General features: G+C 34.6%; 1 pseudogene; it reads left to right on the forward strand.

Annotated features, from left to right (window-relative positions):
- The first annotated feature begins 3,187 nt into the window (after nucleotides 1–3,187).
- Nucleotides 3,188–4,114, forward strand: LOC124095332 (olfactory receptor 2J3-like; annotated as a pseudogene).
- Nucleotides 4,115–26,110: the final 21,996 nt, after the last annotated feature.

Consider the following 26,110-nt stretch of genomic DNA (forward strand, 5'->3'; position numbering starts at 1 on the left):
TCTTCCCCTACAATAAGAAAAAAACTAAACCGTAAAATTCCTACCTTTACTTCTTTGTGTCTGGCATATGCATATATTTACCATCTCTAATCCCTTTCCAATCTCTCTTTGTAAGAATACTGATGGTTTGTAGAATAAATCAAGATTGCATATCAGTCACTTTGTTTTAGTTAATGTACTAAGTCATGGATGTAACTGTATAAGAAAGAGGAAAATTACATCTTTATGAGGGAAAATAACTACTACATGTGGGTCCTTCTTCTATATATCATTTTCACTTCTAAGGAAATTAAAACAATGTCTTGGAAAATTTCCATCATCTTTCAAATAGTGTGGTATTGTAAAGGAATATTCATAATTTCTATTTTACTATTGCTGTTTTTTGATTCAGCTATAGCTTTAAAGAAAATTTTAAAAAATATACTGGCTGATTATCTCACAGGCTTTCTGAGTTGTAGAAACTAGTCTGCTTTGTGTAACAGCTGATAAATAATTATCTAATTCACCAATACCAAAAAGTTACAAATCCATCATAAAGCCTTGGGACCAAACTGATACTAATTTTCCTGATGAAGACCAACCAATCTTTTACAAGACTTGAATTTGTAAAACATGAGCCACTAAGAGAACTCCTAAGAAGGAGAGCACAGGTGCTCTACTGTGACTTCTATCTTTTCCTATTGTAGCTTATTAGAAAATATGAAAGAATGTGTTGACCATGAAAGCAGTGGAAGAGGAGAAGGATTTGGCAAAGTTGGAGGAGACCAAGAATTCAGAGGAAAAGTGGACATTTAAATGGTCGATTGTGCATTGTCCTGGTAAGTATATGTTAAATGGAAGTGTTAATGTTTCTGAAGAAAGTTCAAAATACCGCAGGAGGAAAAGAATAGCCTAAGAATCATATCTATATAGTTTTTAAACAAAATTTCTCACTAGCAGCAATATATTAAATGAACAAATTGGTTTAATGTTTTCATTATATTGCATAATAAATTTAAAATGATTCATTATTCTGTAGACTAGAGAATTAAAAATAAAAACATATAGTAATTAGAACTTATGGTTAGAATTTAAATATTTTATCAATTATTAACCTAGAGAAAAGGACATCACATGGAAACCTGCCTCAGGCCCTGTGGTTCAGATTTCTCAGCCCTGTGATGTGCATCCTTCCAACTCTAGGTGTTATTGTGAGGTTCCTCTCCATTGTCTGAAATATTTAATATTTCAGTGCTGAGTCACTGAATGTTTTTAAAATTTAATTTTATTTGTTCTTTTTAGTTATACATGACAGTACAGCCAATTTGATATACAAGCATGGAATATATCTTATTCTAATTCAAACCCCAGTACCTGTCCTTTTCCTGCCCACTGAATTTTGATCTTCTTTTCCTTAAAAATTTCTCCTTCAAACTTAGCTTCACTGATTCTTTAAAATAGCTTTAATATTCTTTTCTTGATATTTCCACATTTTTTACATTATTAGTACTCCTAAATTAATGTGTGCCTATGTGTCTTTGTTAGTATATCTATTTATGTTTTATTTTCCAAGTTAAAAACAAGCTTTGAATTCAATAAACCAAATCAGACAATAAAATTATTTCTATAAGAATATCTAATTGATGGGGCTCGGGTTGTGTCTCAATGGTAGAGCACTCACCTAGCACGTGCAAGGTGCTGGGTTCAATCCTCAGCAAAACATAAAAATAAATGAATAAAATAAAGGTATTGTGTCCAACTACAACTAATTTTTTTTTTAAAAAAAAGAATATCTAATTTAGTTTAAATATGCTTCACCCTATATAAACAATTCAAACTCACTATGGAAGTAGATATTCTTCTTTCTCTCTTCTCACCCATATGTATGATTATTGGAATTGCACTTATTATGGTATCTATCATCACATAAATGGAAGTAAACAAAAAATGTTGAAAAGAAAACTGAAGTCATATGGTAACAAAGATTGTTGGTTTTTATGAAATTGTCTTCCTTAGGTAAATTAGAAATTTCCTTCAATACCATTTACTTACAAATTACCATCCCCTGTAGGATGAGTGAGAAGAACATGACAATTATGATGTTACTTTTTATATAAGAAGGCAAATATATGCATGGAATATAAAATTATTTTTTATTTTGTTTTGGTAAATAAAATTTACCTCAAATTTTATTATGGTAAAACTTCAAATTTACAGAATAATTACAAAAAGTAGTGCAAGGAACTATCATGCCCCTACTGTCTATCATCTATTTATCCATTTATTGATACCCTTTCTATCCTCCATTGCTTCTTTGGAGAATTTGAAATTTAATTGGTGATACTATTTTCATGAGCACTATCTCTTTTGGTATTTATATTCTGAGAACAAGAACAGTAGTTTACATCTCTATACTTAGCAAAAAAATAGCAAATTTAAAAGGGAGATGATATTGTTAAATCTATAGTTTGCATTTAGATTTCTTCAGTTGTTTCACTAATTTTGTTAATAGCAATTATTTTCAAGTACAGGATCACAAATTTAGATACTTTAATTCATCAGTCTCCTTTATCATGGTTCACTCCCTCAATCTTCATTGCCTTAATTGATTTTGACATTTTGAGTAGTACAAGTAAGCTGTTTTGTTTCACTCTGAGTTGTGCCAAGTTCCTTCATTATTCATACTAGGCTATGTATTCTTGGTGGGAACATGATTGAAGTGATATTGTGTCCATTTGAGAGTATCACATCAGCAGCCACATAATGTTGATTTGTCTCAACAATGTTGATGTTGACTTTTATCACATGGTTATGGAGGTGTCCATCATGTTCTGCAATGGCAAAATCATTGTCTTTCACTTTGTAATTATCAAGTAATTGGTAGAGAGATGTTTCAGGTTATGTAAATAACATGCTTCTCATCAAATTATTATTTACCAATTTTGTATCCACTTATGTATTCCTAAAAGGATCACACTTTTGTATTTATTAATTTAGATTCTAGCTCAGTGTACATCATTGATGTATTTTGCTATATTTATATCAGTATGAACTTGAGAATTTTTATGTTGTTAACTGTAATATTCTCTTAATATTCTAATTGTCCTAGAATCTCACAGTGGCAGGCTTTTAAAAATTTATCACATTTCCATATTGTTTTTTGAGCTTATGTAATTCTTTTTCCCCTTTCAGGTAACATAAAGCAAAAATGATAGAAAAACTCAAGGCTAGTTCTGAAGGTTACTTCATTCTACTGGGGTTTTCTAAATGGCCTCAGCTGGAAGTAATTCTCTTTGTGGTTATCTTGATATTCTACTTGATGACACTGATAGATAATTTGTTTATCATCATGCTATCATACCTGGATTCCTGTCTCCACACTCCCATGTACTTCCTCTCAAACCTCTCTTTTTTGGATCTCTGCTACACCACCAGCTCCATTCCCCAATTGCTGGTAAACCTCTGGGGCCCAGAGAAGACCATTTCTTATGCTGGTTGCATTGTTCAACTCTACTTTGTTCTTGCACTGGGAACTACAGAGTGTGTCCTATTGATGGTGATGTCCTATGACCGTTATGCAGCTGTGTGTAAACCCTTGCATTACACTGTCCTCATGCACCCTCGACTCTGCCAATCCTTAGCTTTGGCTTCTTGAGTAAGTGGTTTTACCAACTCAGCACTCCATTCCCTCTTTATCTTATGGGTGCCCCTGTGTGGACATTACCAAGTTGATCACTTTTTCTGTGAAGTTCCAGCACTCCTGAAATTGTCTTGTGTTGATACTCATATTAATGAGCTGACTCTCATGTTCACAAGCTCTATTTTTGCTCTCATACCTCTCTTCCTCATTCTAACATCTTATGGTGCCATTGCTCGGGCTGCACTGAAGATGCAGTCAATTACCAGGCTTCAGAAAGTCTTTGGTACATGTGGATCCCATCTTATGGTAGTTTCTCTGTTTTTTATTCCAGCCCTTTTCATATATCTCCAACCATCAACAGAAAATTCTCAAGAGCAAGGGAAGTTCATTGCCCTGTTTTATACTGTTGTCACTCCTAGCCTCAACCCTCTCATCTACACCCTCAGAAACAAAGATGTGAGAGGGGCAGTTAGGAGACTAATGGAGAGAGAATAAAACGTGTGTGTGGCATTAACAGTGTAGTGGTGCATACAACTTTTTATCAGTGGTTCATAGGTCCATCCATCCATCCATGCATTACCTTTGTACTCACTATACCTGAAATAATGACCAAATAATCTTACAAGTTCACATAATTCTTACTAACAGGTATAAGTAAAATGGAGCCTACCTAAATAACATTCTCTTGTAGAGAACACAGCCATGTAAATTAAGACCAAAGCAGTGATAATTTACTGCATCACAATTCTAATAAATCCAAAGTCTTTCCTTATCTGAGAATGAGGTGTGAGATTTGTCATAAATATTAATAAAATAGTAGTTTTTAATTCCTGTGGAAAGATGACATTACATTTTAAAATTTCTATAATGTGTCTTTTAAATTTCTTTCCTCTAGGCAGAACTATATATATTTGGGTAAACACACACACACACACACACACACACATGTTATTTTAAAGACAAAGTGAAATACTTGAACTTCTATTATTTGTTGAACATTTTTTCATACGCCTTTCCATGTCATAAGAAAATAAATTTATGAATTGTAGCAAACACATGTGTAATTATGTAGCAGAAGTAATCATCTTATATAACTGTTTGCATGGCAGTTAGAAGTATATCATATAGAAAGTGGATATAACAGATTTTCTGTTAAATGACCTGTCCATACTAGCCATCATGGCTGAATATATTTGATAAAGTATATGGGTGAAGCACCTCTGTTGCCTAAAAAGCTATATAAAGAATATGCGAGGAAATTAGAAATATAGGATACAAAAATGGCTTGAAGCTAATGAATTTTTGAAATCATTACTTTAAAATATATTGGAAAACCATTTCTGATAAAGGTTGTTCAATGGAAAATGTTTTTTTGTTTGTTTTTAATCTTGATCTAATTTTAGCATTTGTGGTTAATAAGTACATTAGGAAGGTCAATGTATTTATTTTCCAAATAAATAGATTTTTATGGAATAATATTTTTGTACTATTATCAACCAGCTTTATCTGAAATAAGTGAACTACATAATCACCCACATAACTGTCAATCATATCAATAAGAATGGAATACTAACTGAAATAAAATAATCTAAAGTGACCACTTAGCAATGCTTGAATTTTGTCTGTAGGTTGATGGTTAGATACAAACTTTGAAGGCTTTTTAAAGACTTTGCTGCAAGTATTTCAGAAACTTTATCTTACATTATAAAATAAAACTACACCCAAAACTTCCAGTCTGTTTCCTGTGTGGCTTGCAATTACATTGACTCTGTTCATTCTGTCCTTGTTCTGTCTGTGATGCTTTTATCCCCCTGACAATAATAATAGTATAGGTTAAGTTCCTTTGTCTTTAAACCTACCACCTATGAAATAAAGAAGCATAGATTGTATAAATAAAAAAAAAAAAAAAACTTTTGTAATAATAAGGTCTACATACAGTAAAAGTGCATATGAATACAGACTATTTGGAAATATATGAAATATGAAATATTTGCACAATCTTGCATTGTGGAAATCTTATGGTTCAGGATAACATGTGGCATTCTCATTGTCCACAATCTAAATTTTCTCCTTCAGCTTTTTAAAGGTATAAATTAAGAAAAATTGTTGTGTATATTTTTACAATGTGATGTTTTGATGTATTCAAATATTATTAAGTTATTTTTTAGATACATTAACATACATATCACACCAAGTAGGTTAATATTTTTGTGTATGGTGAGAATGTTTAAGATATACTCTCCTGCCTGGCACAGTAGCACATTCCTGTAATCCAAGTGGCTCTGGATACTGAGGTAGGAGAATCACAAGTTCAAAGCCAGCCTCAGCAATTTACTGTGGCCTGAAGCAACTTAACAAGCCTGTCTCAAAATAAAATTAAAAAAAAAAATTAAAGGGCTAGGAATATGACTCAGTGCCCCTGGCTTTAATTCCTGTATAAAAAAGAAGGAGGAGAGGAGGAGGAGGAGGAGGAGGAGGAGGAGAAGGGAAAAAGAAATGAAAGAAGAAAATCTACACTCTTAGAAATTTTCAAGTATAGAATACAATACCATTCATCTATTCTTCCTATGCTCCCCCTCCCTACCCTACTATGAGTTAGCCTCCTTATATCAGAGAAAATATTTGGCATTTGTTTTTTGGGGATTGGCTAACTTCACTTAGCATTATAGATGAAGTCTAGATAGGGAAGAGGGGTGGGAGGGAAAGGGAGGGGGCAGGGGATTAGCAAGGACAGTGGAATATGATAGACATCATTATCCAAAGTACATGTATGAAGACACAAATTGGGTGTCAAAATACTTTATATACAGAGATATGAAAAATTGGGGTATATATGTGTAATAAGAATTATAATGCATTCTGCTGTCATTTATTTTATTTTAGCTTACAAAATCAATAAAAAAAGAATACAGTAGCATTAATTCTAGACATCTTATTATGTAATACATCTCAATAGGTCTCCTGTCTGAAACTTTGTATCTTTTGAAAAAAGTTCCATTTTCTCTTTCCCTATTTTCCTCTGACTCTCCAGACCCTTTGACCACCAGTATTGTATTGTCTGCACTTTTGTAAGTTAAAATAATTTAGATTCATATATGTATTAATAAAGAATATTGTCATTGTCTGCATAGTCTATTTTACTCACTGAAACTGTAGTGTTCTAGAGTTCACCCATGTTGTTGCAAGTATCAGGATTTCCTTCTTTAAAAAATGTGTGTGTGTGTGTGTGTGTGTGTGTGTGTGTGTGTGAGCAATCATATGTGATTGCAGAATAATGTGGTAGATTTATTTTTAAAATTTTGAGGAAGTTTCATGGTGTTTTCCATATTGGCTCTAATAATTGTATTCCCTACCCTAGTGTATAATGTTCTCTTTTCTCCACATCCATGCCAAAAATTTCTTTTTGTCTTTTTTCATAATAGATACTATATTGGGTATGAGGTAATAACTGATGGGTGTAGGCCTGGACTCTGCATGCACTGGAAACTGGGGATACAAAGAATAGTCTGGAGCCTAAACCCAGCCTTGTGTTGGAGGAGGGCTGGAATCTATTTCTTTAGGGAGTCATTTGGAGCTTGGAGCCTGGGTCTGTGTATGATGAACTAGAAGGCAGGGTCCTTGAAGAATCAGCTGAGTCTTAGGACCACCAGGACAGGCCTTATTCTGGGTTTATCTTGAGGACAGATTGGTGCTGTGATGCCCAGCAAAATCAAGTGCTCATCTCATTCTCCATCTCCCATTCCTTTAACTTGATTTAAACATTACACAATGGGTACATGTGTCAAAACCTCACATATTATCCATTTGGGATTTTATGTAACAATTAAAAATAAGCTTAATTTAAAAATAAAATAAACATAAAATTAGAGTTTTACCTTTTAAATGATAAATGTGAACCTTTATTATTATGTCTTATTTCTTGTTTTGGTGGCTATTTTTAAAAATCCAATAATTCATTTATCTTGAAAAAGGATATATACAAATAATACTTTTCTATGTCATATAATATAAGCTTTAGACAAACTTATAATGGGAAGTAAAATGTTGGACAATTCTGAAGGATAGTTTTGCTGTATCTTGGTTTCTCCTACATCCTTTCAGGGTTTGGTATATCTTGTTCCAAAGCCTCTTGGTTTTTGAGGCCTGAGTAGAGAAACCAGTCAAAATTTGAATTGGCTTACCTCTGTATGTCACCTGTCATTTTTCTCTTATGACATTTAAAATTCTATCATTTTTCTGTATAATTATTATTTTCATTATAATGTGACTTGGAGAAGGTATTTTTTGATCTTGCCTATTGAGGCTTTAAGTAACTCTTGTATTGGGATTTCTGTCTTTTTCCTAAGATCTGGAAAACTTTCTGATATTATTTCATTTAAAAAATTGTTATTTCTTTAGTTTGTATTTTATATTTTTCTTCTACCCCAATGATTCTTAAATTTGGTCTATGATTTTATCCCAGATTTTAAAAACATTCTGCTCATGGTTTCTCAACATGTTTTCTTTATTTTATGGTTTATTTTCAAGATTGTGCAGTTTGTCCTTAAGGCCTGAGAATCTATCTTCAAAGTGGTCTAATCTATTGTGATGCTTTCCTTTGAATTTTTATTTAGATTTATCAAGTACTTAATTCACACGATTTCTATTTGGTTCTTTTTCAGAGTCTTTATCTCTTTATTTAAATTATATTTTTTCCTATATTTTCTAAGTTCATTTCTTCTCATTGAACTATAAAATTTCTGAATTCTTTCTATGATGTTTTCTCTCTTTTTGAAAAAAAATTAAGGCATTTTCTTTTTTTTTTTTGAGTATGAAATTTTTTTTTATTTTTTTTATTGGTTGTTCAAAACATTACAAAGCTCATGACATATCATCTTTCATACATTTGATTCAAGTGGTTATGAACTCCCATTTTTACCCCAAATACAAGTTGCCGAATCACATCGGTTACACATCCACATTTTTACATAATGCCATATTAGTGACTGTTGTATTCTGCTACCTTTCCTATCCCCTACTATCCCCCCTCCCCTTCCCTCTCATCTTGCTCTCTACCCCATCTGCTGTTCTCTCCCTTGTTTTTTTCCCCTTTCCCCTCACAAACTCTTACATGTAATTTTGTGTAACAATGAGGGTCTCCTTCCATTTCCATACAGTTTCCCTTCTCTCTCCCTTTCTCTCCCCCACTCGTCTCTGTTTAATGTTAATCTTTTCCTCATGCTCTTCCTCCCTGTTCTGTTCTTAGTTTCTCTCTTTATATCAAAGAAGACATTTGGCATTTGTTTTTTAAGGATTGGCTAGCTTCTCTTAGCATAATCTGCTCTAATGCCATCATTTCCCTGCAAATTCCATGATTTTGTCATTTTTTAGTGCTGTGTAATACACCATTGTGTATAAATGCCACATTTTTTTATCCATTCATCTATTGAAGGGCATCTAGGTTGATTCCAGAGCCTAGCTATTGTGAATTGTGCTGCTATGATCACTGATGTGGCAGTATCCCTATAGTATGCTCTTTTAAGGTCCTCAGGGAATAGACCAAGAAGGGCGATAGCTGGGTCAATTGGTGGTTCCATTCCCAGCTTTCCCAGGAATCTCCATACTGCTTTCCAAATTGGCTGCACCAATTTGCAGTCCCACCAGCAATGTACAAGTGTACCCTTTTCCCCACATCCTGGCCAGCACTTGTTGTTGTTTGACTTCATAATGGCTGCCAATCTTACTGGAGTGGGATGGTATTTTAGGGTGGTTTTGATTTGCATTTCCCTGACTGCTAGAGATGGTGAGCATTTTTACATGTACTTGTTGATTGATTGTATGTCCTCCTCAGAGAAGTGTCTGTTCAGGTCCTTGGCCCATTTGTTGATAGGGTTATGTGTTATCTTATTGTTTAATTTTTTGAGTTCTTTGTATACTCTGGATGTTAGGGCTCTATCTGAAGTGTGATGAGTAAAGATTTGTTCCCAGGATGTAGGTTCCCTATTTACCTCTCTTATTGTTTCTCTTGCTGAGAAAAAAAAATTTAGTTTAAGTAAGTCCCATTTGTTTATTCTTGTATTTAAATCTTGGGCTATGGGCGTCCTATTAAGGAATTTGGAGCCCGACTCCACAATATGTAGATCGGAGCCAACTTTTTCTTCTATCAGATGCAGTGTCTCTGATTTGATATCAAGCTCTTTGATCCATTTTGAATTAACTTTTGTGCATGGTGAGAGAAAGGGGTTCAGCTTCATGTTGTTGCATATGGATTTCCAGTTTTCCCAGCACCATTTGTTGAAGATGCTATCCTTTCTCCATTGCATGCTTTTAGCCCCTTTATCAAATATAAGAAAGTTGTAATTTTGTGGATTGGTCTCTGTGTCCTCTATTGTGTACCATTGGTCCACCTGCCTGTTTTGGTACTAGTACCATGCTGTTTTTGTTACTATTGCTCTGTAGTACAGTTTGAAATCTGGTATCGCTATACCTCCAGATTCACACTTCCTGCTTAGAATTGCTTTAGCTATTCTGGGTCTTTTGTTTTTCCATATGAATTTCATGATAGCTTTATCTATTTCTACAAGAAATGTCATTGGGATTTTGATTGGCATTGCTTTGAACCTGTAGAGAACTTTTGGTAATATCGCAATTTTGATGATGTTAGTTCTGCCTATTCATGAACAGGGTACATTTTTCCATCTTCTAAGATCTTCTTCTATCTCTCTCTTTAGGGTTCTGTAGTTTTCATTGTATAAATCTTTCACCTCTTTTGTTAGGTTGATTCCCAAGTATTTTATTTTATTTTTTTGAGGATATTGTGAATGGGGTGGTTTTCCTCATTTCCATTTCAGAAGTTTTGTTGCTGATATACAGGAATGCCTTTGATTTATGCATGTTGATTTTATATCCTGCCACTTTGCTGAATTCATTTATTAGTTCTAGTAGTTTCTTTGTAGACCCTTTTGGGTCTTCTAGGTATAGGATCATGTCTGCCGCAAATAGTGATATTTTAAGTTCTTCTTTTCCTCTGACTTCGCATTTTCTTTTTTAAGGAGAGAGAGAGAGAGAGAATTTCAATATTTATTTTTCAATTTTTGGGTTTACAACATCTTTGTTTGTATGTGGTGCTAAGGATCGAACCCGGGCCTCACGTATGCCAGGCGAGTGCACTACTGCTTGAGCCACATCCCCAGCCCTGATGTTTTCTCTTTTATGGAGTCAATGGGATTGATTGTTGAAGTGTTATGTACTGTTTAGGTTAAATTTTTCCCTTGCTATTTTATAGTGCATGAATAAATAATGGGACTAATATTGCTTCTTCTTTTCTTTTTAGAGATGTACACTTATACATAGTAGTTGAGTTCATCTCAACAAACTCATATCTATGCATAAAATCAATTTTAGTTCATTATTTCCCCTTTCTCATTCCCCTTTTCCCTCTTGTCTTCCCTTTCCTCTTCCATTTTCCTTCCTCTACTATCCTTGACTTCCTTTTGCTCATCCATTAATTTGACTGGTTCTTTGTGTTATCCTATCCTTCTCTTATCCTAGCTTCTGCTTATGAGAGAAATCACTTGACCTTTCTTATTTTATAAGGACTATTTAGTGAGCTATTTAATGTGCTTCTCTTCATTAAGGGCCCCAGGCTGCGAGAATACTCTGGAATTGATACTTTCACTCAATGTGTGATCTCTTCTATTCCCACTATCATCACCACTTTGAGAGAAAATATAAAGGTTCATTTACTACAATCACTTCAGAACAATGCCACATACAAATTAACTTTAGGAAACTCCAAACATGTTCATAGTGTTCTTCATAGTCCTGCTAATTCATGTTTGAACTTGTAGTAATGTTCTGAAATAGGGTGAAAATTAATTATTAAAGATAATAAAACTACTATAATATTATATAGTGATTAAAAAGAGGTGAAAAGAAAAATTTGGAAAAAAGAAAGAAAATAAAAGGTGAGAAAAATTTAAAATTTGTAAAAATTAAAAAATTGTAAAAAGATATATGGGGGAGCATTTGAAGCCACAGTAGGTTGTGTAAGAGAGGGAAAATGGATAAAAGAAGAACGTGTAAATCTGAGCTAGGGAAACAAAGATAAAATGATTCCTGTTAATATTTCAAAACATTAGAAGGTATACTAGACTAGAAGACAGAGACAAACACACATATATAGTTATTGTATATTTGACAATGATGCAAAAAACACGGAGTGGAGAAAAGACACCCTCTTCAACAAATGGTGCTGGAAAACTAGAAATCCATATGTAGCAAAATAAAATTTAACTCCTATCTCTCAACCTGCACAAAACTCAACTCAAAATTGATCAAAGACCTAGGAATTGGACCAGAAACCCCGAACCTACTAGAAAAAAAATGTAGGCCCAACACTCCAACATATTGGCTCAGGGCCTAACTTTCCTAGCAAGACATCTAAAGCACAAGAAGCAAAATAAAAAAAAAAAATAATAAGTAGGAAGGCATGAAATTAGAAACTTTCTTCACAGCAAAGGAAACAATCAAGAACGTGAAAACAGAGACTTCAGAATGGGAGAAAATCTTTGCCACCTGCACCTCAGAGAGGGTGTTAATATCAGGAATAGACAAAACACTCAAAAAACTCAACAACCAAAAAACAAATAACCCAATCAATAAATGGACAAAAGAACTAAACAGACACTTCTCTAAAGAAGAAATAAAAATGGTCAACATATATATGAAAAATATTCAATACCTCTAGTGATTAGAGAAATGGAAATTAAAAATACACTGAGATTTCACCTCACTCTAATCAGAAAGTCACAATAATTTTGGCGAGGATGTGAGGGAAAAGGTATACTCATATATTCTTGGTGGGATTGCAAATGAATGCAACCATTCTAGAAAGCAGTATGGAGATTACTCAAAATAACAAAAATGGAACCATCATTTGACTTAATTATACCACTCTTCAGTTTATGCCCAAAGGACTTAAAGTCAGCATACTACAGTGACAAAGCCATATTAATGTTTATAGAAGCACAATTCACAATAGCAAAGCTTTGGAGCCAACCTAGGTGCCCTTCAAAAGATGAATGAATGAAGAAAATGTGATACATATACACAATGGAGTATATGTATCATAATACATATAGAGCCATAAAGAATAATGCCATTGTCTGGTAAATGTATGGATCTTGACACTATCATGCTAAGTGAAATAAGCCAATCCCCACCCCACAAAAAAATCTTCAAAAACAAATGTGAGATTTTTTCTCTGATATGTGAAAGCTAACCCACAATAAAGGAGGAAGAATAAATGAGAGAACAGAAAAGTTCAGTGGACTAGACAAAGGGAAATGAAAGGAAGGGAGAGGGGATTGGAAAAGGAAAGTCAGTGAAATGAATCTGACATAACTTTCTATTACACTTATGAATATACTACAGTGAATCTCCCCATCATGCACCTCTATAATAAATTAATTTAAAAAACATAACTATGGTTAAATAGTGGAAATATCAGTAAATGGAAGGGAACTGGGTTTGTGGGAGGGAAGTGGAAGGAGAGGTACTTGGGCCTGAATTAGAACAAAATACATTCCATGCTTTTATAATTCTGTCAAAATGGATTTTACTGTCATGTACAACCGAAAAGAATCAGTAAAATTTAAAAAAAAGAAGAAGAAATTCAATAAAATGGGTTGAGGGAACAATGTCAAATAATAGTGTAACAACTATCAAATCAAAATGAAGATATATATATATATATATATATATATATATATATATACACACACACATATACATATACATACATCCATGTGTGTGTGTGTGTGTGTGTGTGTGTGTGTGTGTGTGTGTGTGTATATATATATATATATATATATATATATATACATATATATATATATATATATATATATATATATATATATATATATATATATAAAATCAAAGTTGACATTAAACCTTTTGGTGCAAATCATACCGAGATGAAGAATATTCTTATTGAGTTTTCTTTGTTCAAATTTCATCAGGATTTGGAAGCATTTGAAGTTTTCTGCCAGTGTTCCACTTTGGACCACCCCTGAGGTACTGAGGAAGAGAAGTTTGTTGTTATGGACTTCTCATCAGCCAATTCTGTTTAATTAGCCCAGGGGTCAGAGATTGGATGCTGAAAGGGTGCTATGCTGTGTCTGCTTGTTGTTTCAATTGCACACAGGAGCATAGGATACAAGGCTCAAGATCATGATTCCGAATGTAGTGGGTCACTGTGCACACACTCCCCTCCACAGGGCTCTCTTCAAAGTGGCATAGAGCCTAGTGACTGTCTTTAAGCACAGGACCTATGGTTGTGGGTCTTCTGTGGGTGGTCTGTGGTGCAAAAGCACCACCCCCTTGCCCAGCTGATATAGATTGCCAGAGCACCATCCCTGAAACTAGAAAAGAGATAGTCCATCTGGTTTCAAATTCCCATTGTCCAAGGCTATGAACCATGAGTGTCATTCTTTTCCACTATCTATGGCAGAGACAGCCATCCTGCCTATGTCCAAGCTTCCACTAGCTGCAGCTGTAGGTAATATGTTCCTCTACTGCCAGGATAGAGACAGCTCTCTGTCAGATTTATTTCACTGACTGTCCATGCCTAGGCTCTTACATCCCATGCTGTGAATTGTGGCATCACCTCCATCTCTGCTTACATTCCTACAGAGACTGTGTAGAGCAGTGGGTTAGGCCTGAACTTCCTGGGAGTGATCATCTTTGGGGTCAGCTCCACATCTCTACTTGTCTGAGGAGGTGGTGGTGGTGGTGGGGTGATTCTGCTTTTATTTACAGCTTTTGTTAAGAAGTAAGCGTATGTGCTTTTCTTCTCCCTACTTTTGTTTTGTTGTCCCTCCCCATTTCTCCCTCGTCCATGTTTGGGGTTAAGAAAATTTATTTTTATTTTCTTCTCCAGTAACCAAAATTCAAGTCTCTGCAGGTCTCAAACTGTCAAGTATTGGGTCTTAGAGCATTGATTCTGTCACCCATTTCCCTGGTTAGTTGTTTCTTCACCACCTCTTTACTATTGTGTGGAAGGATTAGGAGTCACTGCCTAGTTCTGCTCTGACATCTTCTCTGAGGGTTTTGATCAGGCCAAATGGACAGCAAAATAGGCACGAGTTTGGGGGTTACTAGACACATTGAAACCTACTGAGCTTACCATCCATGTTATTCCAGAGGTTTTGGGATGAGGCTTATGGCAGAAGATTAAAAGAATTCTATTTAACATTTGTCACAGTTATAGAATGGAGAAGAATAATGTTATAGCTCATATAAAGTATGTGCACCACTTATGCTATACTTTCTATGGAGCCCATAACCAGAGAAGCACCATTCAAGATTGTACAACTAATGAAAACAAGATGATTTTAAAAATCCCCAGCAGAGGAAATTGCCATTTGACTACATCACACATTAAAGCATGGAGGTAAAAGACTACGTAGACAGGGTGACACATGCGACTGCCCATAAAAATTCCTGATGAAATGCATTCCAGAACTGTTTTGCCTATTGTCAGCACTACTGAAACTGGAGTTTTGGGATGGTACCTGACTGACTCACTGCTTCTGCGGGAAGGTAGGGGTCTGTATAAGCTACAGGCCTCATCAGCTGAGAGGTGTTGCAGCTCTTAATGGGCATTCCCATTCTCGGCTGAGAAGGTTGCAGCAGATGGCAGCAGCTCACTGTCAAGTTCTTCTTTCAGAGTTCTTGTCTCATAAATTTGAAGAATGAAATCCATAAACCAGAATGAATGAGTGTAAGAGTGAGATATATTGAAGAGTAGAAACAGGAACTGCACTCTTGAAGTGCAAGAGGGCACCTCAGATCTTCTCCTGTGGAGTCTGCTAGTCTAGAAGTTTATTTAGCACTTGAGTCACTGCTATTCTTCCAAATTTATGCTAATTAGGGTTTGGAAAGCTATTGGTTAGCCCCAATCTCATTCAGGTCTGCCTTACTTCCATTTTCTTTTTTTAAAATTGCTTTTATTTTTAAAATACATGACAGCAGAATGCATCACAATTCTTTTTACACAAATAGAACACAATTTTTCATATCTCTATTTGTATATAAAGTATGTTTACACCAATTCATGTCTTCTTACATGTATTTTGGATAATTATGTCCATCACATTCCATCATCATTGTTAACCCCCTGTCCTCTCCCTTTCCCTCCCACCCCTCTGCCCTATCTAGAGTTCGTCTATTCCTCCCATGTTCCCTCTCCCTAACCCACTATGAGTCAGTCACCTTATATCAGAGAAAATATTCACCATTTGTTTTTTGGGAATTGGCTAACTTCACTTAGCATTATCTTCTCCAACTGCATCCATTTACTTGCAACTGCTATGATTTTATTCTCTTTTATTGCTGAGTAATATTCCATTGTGTATATATGCAATAGTTTTTAATCCATTCATCTACTGAAGGGCATCTAGGCTGGTTCCACAGTTTAGATATTGTGAATTGTGCTGCTATAAACATTGATGTGGCTGTGTCCCTGTACTATACTCATTTTAAGTTCTTTGGGTATAGACCGAGGAGAGGGATACATGGATCTTCATACTTCCAAGAAATCTTTATACTGCTTTCCATATTGGCTGCACCAATTTGCAGTCCCACCAGCAATGGATGAGTGTGCCTTTCCCCCCACATCCTCACCAACATTTATTATTGTTTATTTTCATAACAGCTGCCATTCTGACTGGAGTGAGATGAAATCTTAGAGTAGTTTTGATTTGCATTTCTCTAATTGCTAGTGATGATGAACATTTTTTTTTTATATATTTGTTGATTGATTGAATATCCTTCTAAGAAGTGTGTGTTCAGGTCCTTGGCCCATTTATTGATTGTTTTTTTTTTTTTTTTTGGTGTTTAGCTTTTGAGTTCTTTATATACTCTAGAGATTAGTGCTTTATCTGATTGTGAGGGGTAAAAGTTTGCTCCCAGGATGTAGGCTCTCTATTCACCTCACAGATTATTTCTTTTGCTGAGAAGAAACTTTTTAGTTTGAGTCCATCCCATTTATTGATTCTTGGTTTTAAGTCTTGTGCTATAGGAGTCTTATTAAGGAAATTGGGGCCTAATCCCACATGATGACGATCAGGGCCTACCTTTTCTTCCATTAGACACAGAATCTCTGGTGTAATTCGTAGGTCCTTGATTCAGTTTGGGTTAAATTTTGTACATAGTAAGTGATATGGGTTTAGTTTCATTTTGTTGCATATGGATTTCCAGTTTTCCCAGCACCATTTGTTGAAGTGGCTATCTTTTCTCTAGTGCATGTTTTTGGCACCTTTGTCTGATATAAGATAATTATAATTTTGTGGGTTAGTTTCTGTGCCCTCTATTCTGTACCATTGGTCTACCAGTCTGTTTTGGTGCCAATGCCATGCTTTTCTTATTACTATTGCTCTGTAGTATAGTTTAAGGTTTTGTATAGTGACTTACTTCCATTTACTTATGGCAGGTCAGGAAACTAAAGATTGAAGTAACTGAATTATGAATGCTCTGCAGGGCATCTGGACCTGAGGACCGCATGGTATGCATGCAGCAGGCTTATCCTGGCTTTATGCTGGCCCCACCATACCTCAGCCTGTGCCACCATGGAAAGCTCTGCATAGTAGCCTGTGCCTGTTGCCTGTGCTTTAACTTACCCAGGCCACCACTCTGGGTCTCCAATGCTCCCCTGCTGCTTCTAACAGGGGCCAGTAGGCTAGCTGCACAGCTTGGTGGCTGGGAGCCATGTTGATACCCATCTATAACAGATGCAACTTGAGGGTCCATCAAATGAGTTGAGGTCCCTCTTCAACAATGTGACACACTACCATCAGACAGACAGATTTTATCAGTTTGTGGCACTTATATATTCCACAAGTGTCTTATTCTTTCTATGCCCTGAAATACAAAGAGATAGATTGGTATGGTACACTTGCCCATCTAAGCTTACTGTCTGGGCTACTTTATTAAAACAAGATTGTTCAGTAGTCTATGCTTAATGGAGTTGATTTGGCATTATTAGTGTTGACTAAACATTTGTCATACTCTCCATAGGTTATCAGTAAGTTTCCTAACTCTGGACTGGGAAATGGATGTTACATATTATGACAACCAGACTGACTGTTGTATCTGCTCAGAACTCCCTGTGATTGCAACAAAGGGAACTCTTTGGGTAGTCTGACCCACTAATGAGATGGAGTGGACTTGAATAAAATAGAACTGGACTAAAATACATTAAATCCTCCATTGTATCTCAACCTCTACCTCTAAGAAGTGCTTGAATAATAAAATGTCCAACATGCCCCACTGAGTTCTAAATTCTTTCTTTGGAAAGGGAAAAGAGTATGCTTTTCCCAAGGCTGGACAGGAACATTTCCCAACACTTGTTACCCAACAAATCCTTTTCTTACAGTTTACTGAATCAAGGCTTAAAATAATGCATACTGAAAACCAGTATCACAAACATATTTTTTGTCCAATCCAATGAATGTTTTTATTGATAAGCCCTTATAACAAAAGGAATGAAATTTCATGCAAGGAAAAACAAATACATAAATTGCTTATCAAAAATGTTAGAACTAGGCACTGGGGATATAGCTCAGTTAGTAGAGTGCTTTCCCCACGTGCACAAGGCACTGGGTTCAATCCCCAGCACCATAAAAAAAGAAAGATAGAATTACTATAAGATTTAGCAATCACAACAAAGGACATATGTGCAAAGCAAATTAAATTAGCATAATGAATTTCTGTATGAATTCCCACATTCATTATAGCATTATTCACCATAGCTAAAATATGGAATCAACCTAAATGTCCATCTATGGATGATTGGATAGAGAAAAGGCTACATATACACCAAAATGGAATACTATTCAGCCATAAAAGGGAAAAAGAAATTGCATCATTTATAATAACATGAATAGGAGTGAAGGTCATGATGTTAAGTGCAATGTTAAGTATAGAAAGAGAAATGCATATGTACACAACACACACATACATGCAAACTTAAAAATAATGACATACAGAAGGAAAACTATTTCCTTGAATAGAATGCCAATGATATAAGCTTTCTATGTTTTCTATAGCAAATTATCTAAAATTTAATCTTAAAATATAAATATAATGTTTTTTTGAATCAGGGATTGAAGCTATTTCCACGTCCCTTTTTATTTTTTATTTTGAGACAGGGTCTTGCTAAGTTGCTGAGGCTGGCCTTGAACTTGCAACCCTCCTGCCTCAGCCTCCCAATTTGCTAGGATTGCAGGAAGTGCCACTGTGCCCAGCAAAAAAAAAATAATAATAATAATAATTATCTTACATTTATAGAGCTCAGAAGCCTAAATTAAGTTACAATGCTACATTTCTTCTTCCACTATCAGGAGAAAATCTACCTTCTCATTTTTCCGTTTCCAGAAGATATCTCACTCCTGTCTTATAGCCCCTCCCTCTATTTTTAAAGTCACCAGCATAGTATCTCGTGTCTTTAATATACTCCAGCTTCCTCTCATAATGATTCCACTGATTATAATACCTCAATCAGAAAATTCAGAGTAGTATTCTTATCCCAAGTACCTCAATTTAGTCACATTTGTAAAACCCTTTGACCATGTAATCAATGTTCAAGAGATCAGAAGGCATTTTTCACCTTACCACAACAAATAATAAATGTAGAAGGAATAATAAGATTCTATATATTTCCATTTGGAAAACACCACAGTAAAAATTATCTCTGAGAAGGATTATAAAGGATTCCCAAAAATAGACTAGTGGCTGGAAATTAGTCCAAAACAGAATTCCATCTCATCTCAATGTATTTTGCCTCATTATACTCATGAGATACCAAGGCAGACAAGATAACTTTATAGCACAGAAGCCTAGCAGACACCATGTTAATGAGAGAATTGGAGTTAGTATCACCAGTGGAATAAATGAATACCATATACCTATAATGGAATGCAGAGGAGGACACAATAGCACCTATGAGGTATTCCCACCAAAAATTAGTAACTTCAACCTTATCATACATGAAGACCAAAGAAATCTAAAGAGAAGCATATTATATAAAATAACTGGCCTGTAATTGTCCATTTTATTAAGTTCATTAAAAGCAGAGCCATACTGAGGAAGGTTACAAATTAAAGAAATCTTAGAATTTTTTAGGAGTAGTGGTGCATTATACATTTTAGAAAAATTAACATGCATTTTAATATTGTATAACTATAAAAATGGAATTTAATATTGTGTAAATGTAGAAAGGGAATGGTAAAGCACTCATGGTAAAATGTTAATTTGCTCAACCTGGTTATGTCTTTGGAAAGACCATAAAATTTTCACTACTCTTCTGTAAGGTGTTAGTGATTATTGAATTATAATTGGTACATGATGATTTGTATTTGAAAGTTTAATACTCTTGAAATCATTTGATATTGTAATACATAATGGCTAGTTCCCTTTCCAAATTCACATTTGTAAAAGAGAGTTAGAAAACATGTACAGATGGCTGCATGAGGAATAAAACTGAGTGTACCTGAGCTGGAAGCCAGAGCTGTTTTCTGTGATTTCCTGGATCACACATTTGTGTCAATATTTCTGTCCTGCAGAGTTATGAAAGGTAAAGATATTTGAGCATGCACATAAGAAGTGTACTGCACAGCTCTAAGAATAAGATGAAGCAGACTAAAATTGGGAATCATCTGTCTGGATGAGAGGAGAAATTTACAGGCTGGAGAAGCTTGTACTTCCACAAAGTGTGGCTCCCTTCATATCTTGGAAAATGTTGACTTTATTATTGGGTCTTTATTGAAGTTGCTATTACTTTCAATTTTCTCATTTAGAATGTGAGAAAACTTACATCTAATCTGTAGTAAAATTTGCAAAAGCTTCATGTAACCAGTATGAAATTATAAAACAATAGAAAAAAATAATATTGAAGCTAATATTTAATAAATGGATGGCATTTGCAGGTAAATGGATGGAACTGGAGAATATCATGCTAAGAAAAGCAAGCTAACTCAAAAAACCCAAAGGCCGAATGTTCTCTCTGATAATTGGATGCTGATGCATGTTGTGGGGAGGGAGCATGGGAAGAATGGAGGAACTTTGATTGGGCAAAGGAGACAGAGGGAAGAGGATGAGGTAGGGAGGCAGGAAAGATGGTGGAATGAGATAAACATCATTACCCTAGGTACATGAATGACTGCACATATGGAGGGACTCTACATTGTGTACAACCAGAGAAATGAAAGTTGTGCTCCACTTGTGTAAAATGAATTGAAATGCATTCTCATGTCATATATAACTAATTAGAATTTTTTAAAAAACGAAAATAAAGTATTGGGAGAAAGAAAAAAAATTAAACAACTAGTTTTGGAAGCTGTTCTTCATTTTAGTTTACATATTAAAAAGCTTATGCAAATAAGGCTAAGATTGAACATCACATGTGCTATGATTAAAGATCCCAAAGGAAGATACATGTGTAAACATTCAAAATAACATTTATATGTTTTGCAAGCAAAAAAAAAGGGAAACGAGAAGAGGAAGTTAAAAAGTTGAAAAAAAAAAAAAAAGGTACTGAGGAGTGATGTGACCAACTTGACAGAAAAGACTTTCCAGAGAAGCGGGCAAGCTCCAAGGTGGTGGTGGGATATGAACCAATTTGAACAAGAGCTAAAAAAATTCAGTGTGAAAGATCACAGTACCTGGAGGAACACATGAAGAAGAAAAGGCACATTAGAAGAGAGTAAGAAGACAATTTCCCAGCATCTGCATCACCTTCCCCTCCACACCTCTGCCTCATATCACAGAGATATGAGAACAGAACACAGATGGATCAATAATTCAAAAGGATAACTGAGTGGTATTTGTAGTCAGGTCAGGATTAAGTGGAGGAAATTTGTTACTGAGGGTGTGCCTGAGGGCTAATAATTTTTTTCTTTCCCACACACTCTCATTTTTTCATGACTTCTGACTTCCAAGAGCTAAGTAGCCTTTATTTCTTTTTCTTTTCTTTTCTTTTTTTTTTGCTTCACCTAGAGCCTAGGGCAATGCAAACAGAACATCTGTCCAGTACATGGACAGAACATATGAAACAGTGAGCCCAAAAGAAACTTGTGCATTTCTAAATTGTTCTTGTGAAATATTTTGGTCACAGTAATGCAAAACTTGCTAATACATTTCTAGCACTACTGTTGGCTATGTAACTTAGTATGGTGGTTATGTAAAACATTATGGAGGTTCCTCAAAAAATAAATAATAAGAAATACCACATGATCTAGCAACCCTATTTCCAGGCTGGTATCAATAGGAATTGGGACAATATATGGTAGAAATGCCTAAAATTTTACATTTATTGCAGAATTTTTATAATAAACAGGTATTGAATCCATCTGTGTTCATCCAATGAGAAAAGCGGTTTAAAAATGTGATAGATATAGATATCTATCCTAAAGAAATTACTTCAGTATGATTAAAACATATCTGCACTCTTACATTTTATGTAGTTTTAAATAATCTAAGTGTTCATCAACTGATAAGTCAATTAAGAATTGTCATACATACACAAAATAGAATATTATTAAGGCACAAGAAATGGATGAAATCTTGTCATTTGAAACAACATGAAGAGAACTGGAGCTCAACAAGTACTGAGTTGCATTTAGACAACATTAACAAGGTCTGGTGTTCGACTGCATAGCAGAGTGACTACATATAATTATGTTCTGTGTACTTCAAAAAACAAGTAGAAATTAGTTTAAATATTATTATTATTATTATAAAGAAATGATAAATATTTAAAGAGATAGACATTTATTCTTATTTGCATATATAATATATACATGTATAAAAATATCACACTATATCATATAAATATGTACAATTTTTATGTATTAATTTTAAAGTGAAATGAAATATAAAAAGCAAAGCCAATGGCAGCATTTCTCAACATTTCTTACCTGGCAAACTCTGGTCATACACATGAAACTTAAAAAATAACACATACTGGAAACCAGTACTTGTAAACTTACTGTATTTTGCTTGTTCAGTCCAAACTACACTTTCATTCATAAAACTTGTAATATAAAGGGAATTAAATCTCATGTAGGGAATAGTAAATGTTGTTCATCAAAAACAGTAGAACAACCCTAAGATTCAGCAATCAAAACACTGAGTATATATACAAAAAAAATTAAATCAACACAATGAACATATATTTAAATACCACATTAATTGCAGCATTATTCACCAGGTCAAAATATTAAATTTAGTTGTGTCCACATATACATGAATGGATAAAAAAAGGTTTTATATATGTAAATGGAATACTACTCAGCTATCAAAAAGAAAGAAATCCTGTCATTTATGACAGCATGAATGGCATGAATGGAAGAGGATGTAATGATGTCAGTGCAACAGACTTGGCACAAAAGAGAAATACTATATGATAACAGTCTTATATGGAGCCAAATATTTTAGTTTTATAAAAGTAGAAAGTGAAATTGTAGTTACAAGGGGCTGGTGTGTTGGGAAGCATGGGTTAGGAAAATGTTGGTGAAAGATTCAATATATTAAGTTATTGAAAGGATAAATCAAGATATTTATTTTACAACTTGGTATTTCTTTAAAAAAATACATTAGCCCTGAAAAATGCTACAAAAGCATTTCTTCTTACCAAAAAACATAATTATGTTGGATAAACATACATTCATTTGCTATACTTAGTCATGGTGCACTGTAAATATATTTCAAACCATTATGTTGTGTATCATAATTACACAAAGTTTACTATAAGAATTGACAAAATCTAAAGAAAATACAAGAAGAACCCCCCACACAAAAAATAAACAAAAGTTGTAAAAGAGGGAATTATCTTAGTCTCTTTGTAATGGAGAGTTAATGTCACTGGTGTTCCCAACATAACACAAGATGCACTCCAACTGGTATATTAAGGGTAGTTCCCAAGGGAAATACAAAGTGTGGGAAGGATTGTGAAACATCAACAAGGGTATTCTATAGGAATTACCTTGCATCTTGCAAGTGTGGGAAGTTTGGTTCCAACACAAAGCCTAAAGTAGCAAAGGCAAGAAATGCTATTGGAAATCAGAAAGAGAGTATCCGAAGAAACATGGCCACTTCCAAGAGCTGAGGTCTTTGAATAACAGAATCAATTTCATGTGTTCTAGCTGAGTTAGATATAGGGGACACATCCCAAAATAGCTATTTTTTTTAAATCTTTAACCATCAGATAAAGACTCCCATTAGCTAAATCCAACTAGAAGCTTGTATCTGGCCTCTAAGGGAACATCACAATAAAAATTTTAAACAAGAAGTTTGGAATTCTGTTGTTAGGGTGGAGGGCCTGCGCTTGATCCCAAAAGAGCAGACCAAGTCAAAATAAATTCACTCATGTCAGTTGCTATGTAGTCCAATGGAAACTTAAAGGAAGTGGACAGATCACCAAAATACCAGAAAAAAACAAAGAAAACTTCAAGTGACCTTAATCATATTTTCTAGTATTATTTCATCTTCCCTGTTTTATGAAGATCTCTGTTTTGCCATTGTCTAGTGGGATCTCTCTTCTATTTTGGAATAGAATCTACTAGAATCATGAATCATGAATAAAAGTAAAATTGATATGATACTAACTTAGTTCTAATTTTTTGTCCTAAAAAGACATATAGTTTGGGATATAAAGTGGACTTGGGTACGTAAAAGGGAGTAGAAATTGTCCATCACATTCAAAATATGTAAAAACACAGTCGTTTGATACTCTAATGAGACATATGAAGATAGTAGAAACACAAGGTTAAGAAAATAATTTCTATAAAATGAGCACCACCCCGTACATAATCCCCCATTTGCTGTCTTTGCAAAAACCAGTCTATCTGCAGCCCTGCCTGTCCTGAGGGGACAGGAAATGTCACATTCCCCAACAAAATAAGGCAAGGAGCAGAAGACCAGACAGTCAGTGTAGATAATGAATGATGGGGGTCAAGAGAGGATGATGGCTGGTTATCGCTGGGTTGCTATAAACTAACCTCTGAAATCACACCTTCACACTCCATGGGTTGCTAACATTTCTGGTGATCTCATTTTCCAACCCAAGCTATTATCACCTGTGCTGCTCCTTCTTGTCTTTAGGCATGTACATGGAAAAGAAACAGAATGTGGGGAAATTTGGGTGGTCTAGAAAAGAACAAGACACACCCACTCGCATGGGCACTCAGTTCTGGACCACTCTCCTTTCCAGGGAAGTATGCACTTCTGTCCCTCTTAAATAAAATTTGCTTTCTACACTGGTCTCGCTATTTCTCAGGTGTTAATCTTCAACACCAGGGGAAGGAGGACCTGTTCCTGATCTCCAAACAGGCATCAAAAGGAGTAGTGATATTTAGAGAAAGGACAGAGAGGTCAAAGGAAAACTCTCCATTTGTCCCTGCTATTCAACTTATTTGATTTTATTTTCAGAACAAAGTAGTTTAAATTAAAGTTTGTAATTTGAAAGATCTTGATGCTATTATGTGTGACAAATATTAACTGGAGAGACAGAAAAAGATAGGAGAGTCTAAAAATAGATCAATCATCATTTCATCTTTTCTTGTATAAGAATTTAATATTTTAAAGATTGTTTTTAATATCACTTAATTTTTTCTCATTGGAAAGATTATTTTTTTATTCTATTTCAAATTCACATTTTGCTCCATTATCATTATGATTATGGATAATTAAAATCTATGTGAGCTATTCTAAGAGTTAGTGAACTAAGATAATTCAATATAATCACATATAAATTCCCCAGAATCATTTATTCAAACTAGCTCTACTCTAATTTTAATCATTTACTCTTTATTATTTATTTATTTTTAATTGTATTATCTTTGAAATTATTGTTCAGTGTGTTGGGAAATGGGGTGAGTTCATTTTAATGAAATCTAAGAACACAGACTGACTCCAAAGCCAGGAGGTAACTAATTGTACATCAGATGCATTTCCATGGAGAGCTTTGCTCCAAGGAACTTGCTCACTAACTCACCTGAGAGAAAGGTAAATGAATGGCCTATGTGGTAACAATGCCCAAGAGGTCTCAGGAATAACACACAAATAGCACTCCCAAAATGCATGCTTGATATTTTCTACTATTGCCTTCCTAACCCACCTTTTTTTCTCTTTGGTACCCCATATCATCTGAAAAACTAACTTCTGAACAGAATATTTAAATACTCATTTATATACTATGGTTTCTCCATTCTTTCCTGAAAGCTTGAAAAATTCAAGTGTATTCCTTTATAATTTTTTTTTATTGAAGAATATTTTACAAAATAAGGTGAGTAAAAAGTACATGTATTTAGAGGCCATTCATTTTAGGGAAGATGGAAATGAGTAGTAGATAGGTTATAGTGCCTAATATACATATAAGTGTCAGAGACCATTTCATTTCAAGGAGTGTTTTCTAAACTTCGGAAATGCCTAGTTTGTTGGCTTTAGGAA

Source organism: Marmota monax, unplaced genomic scaffold (assembly GCF_021218885.2).
Source record: "Marmota monax isolate L192 unplaced genomic scaffold, Marmota_monax_Labrador192_F-V1.1 WCK01_AAM20220418_F8-fsc00460, whole genome shotgun sequence".
Lineage (NCBI taxonomy): Eukaryota > Metazoa > Chordata > Mammalia > Rodentia > Sciuridae > Marmota > Marmota monax.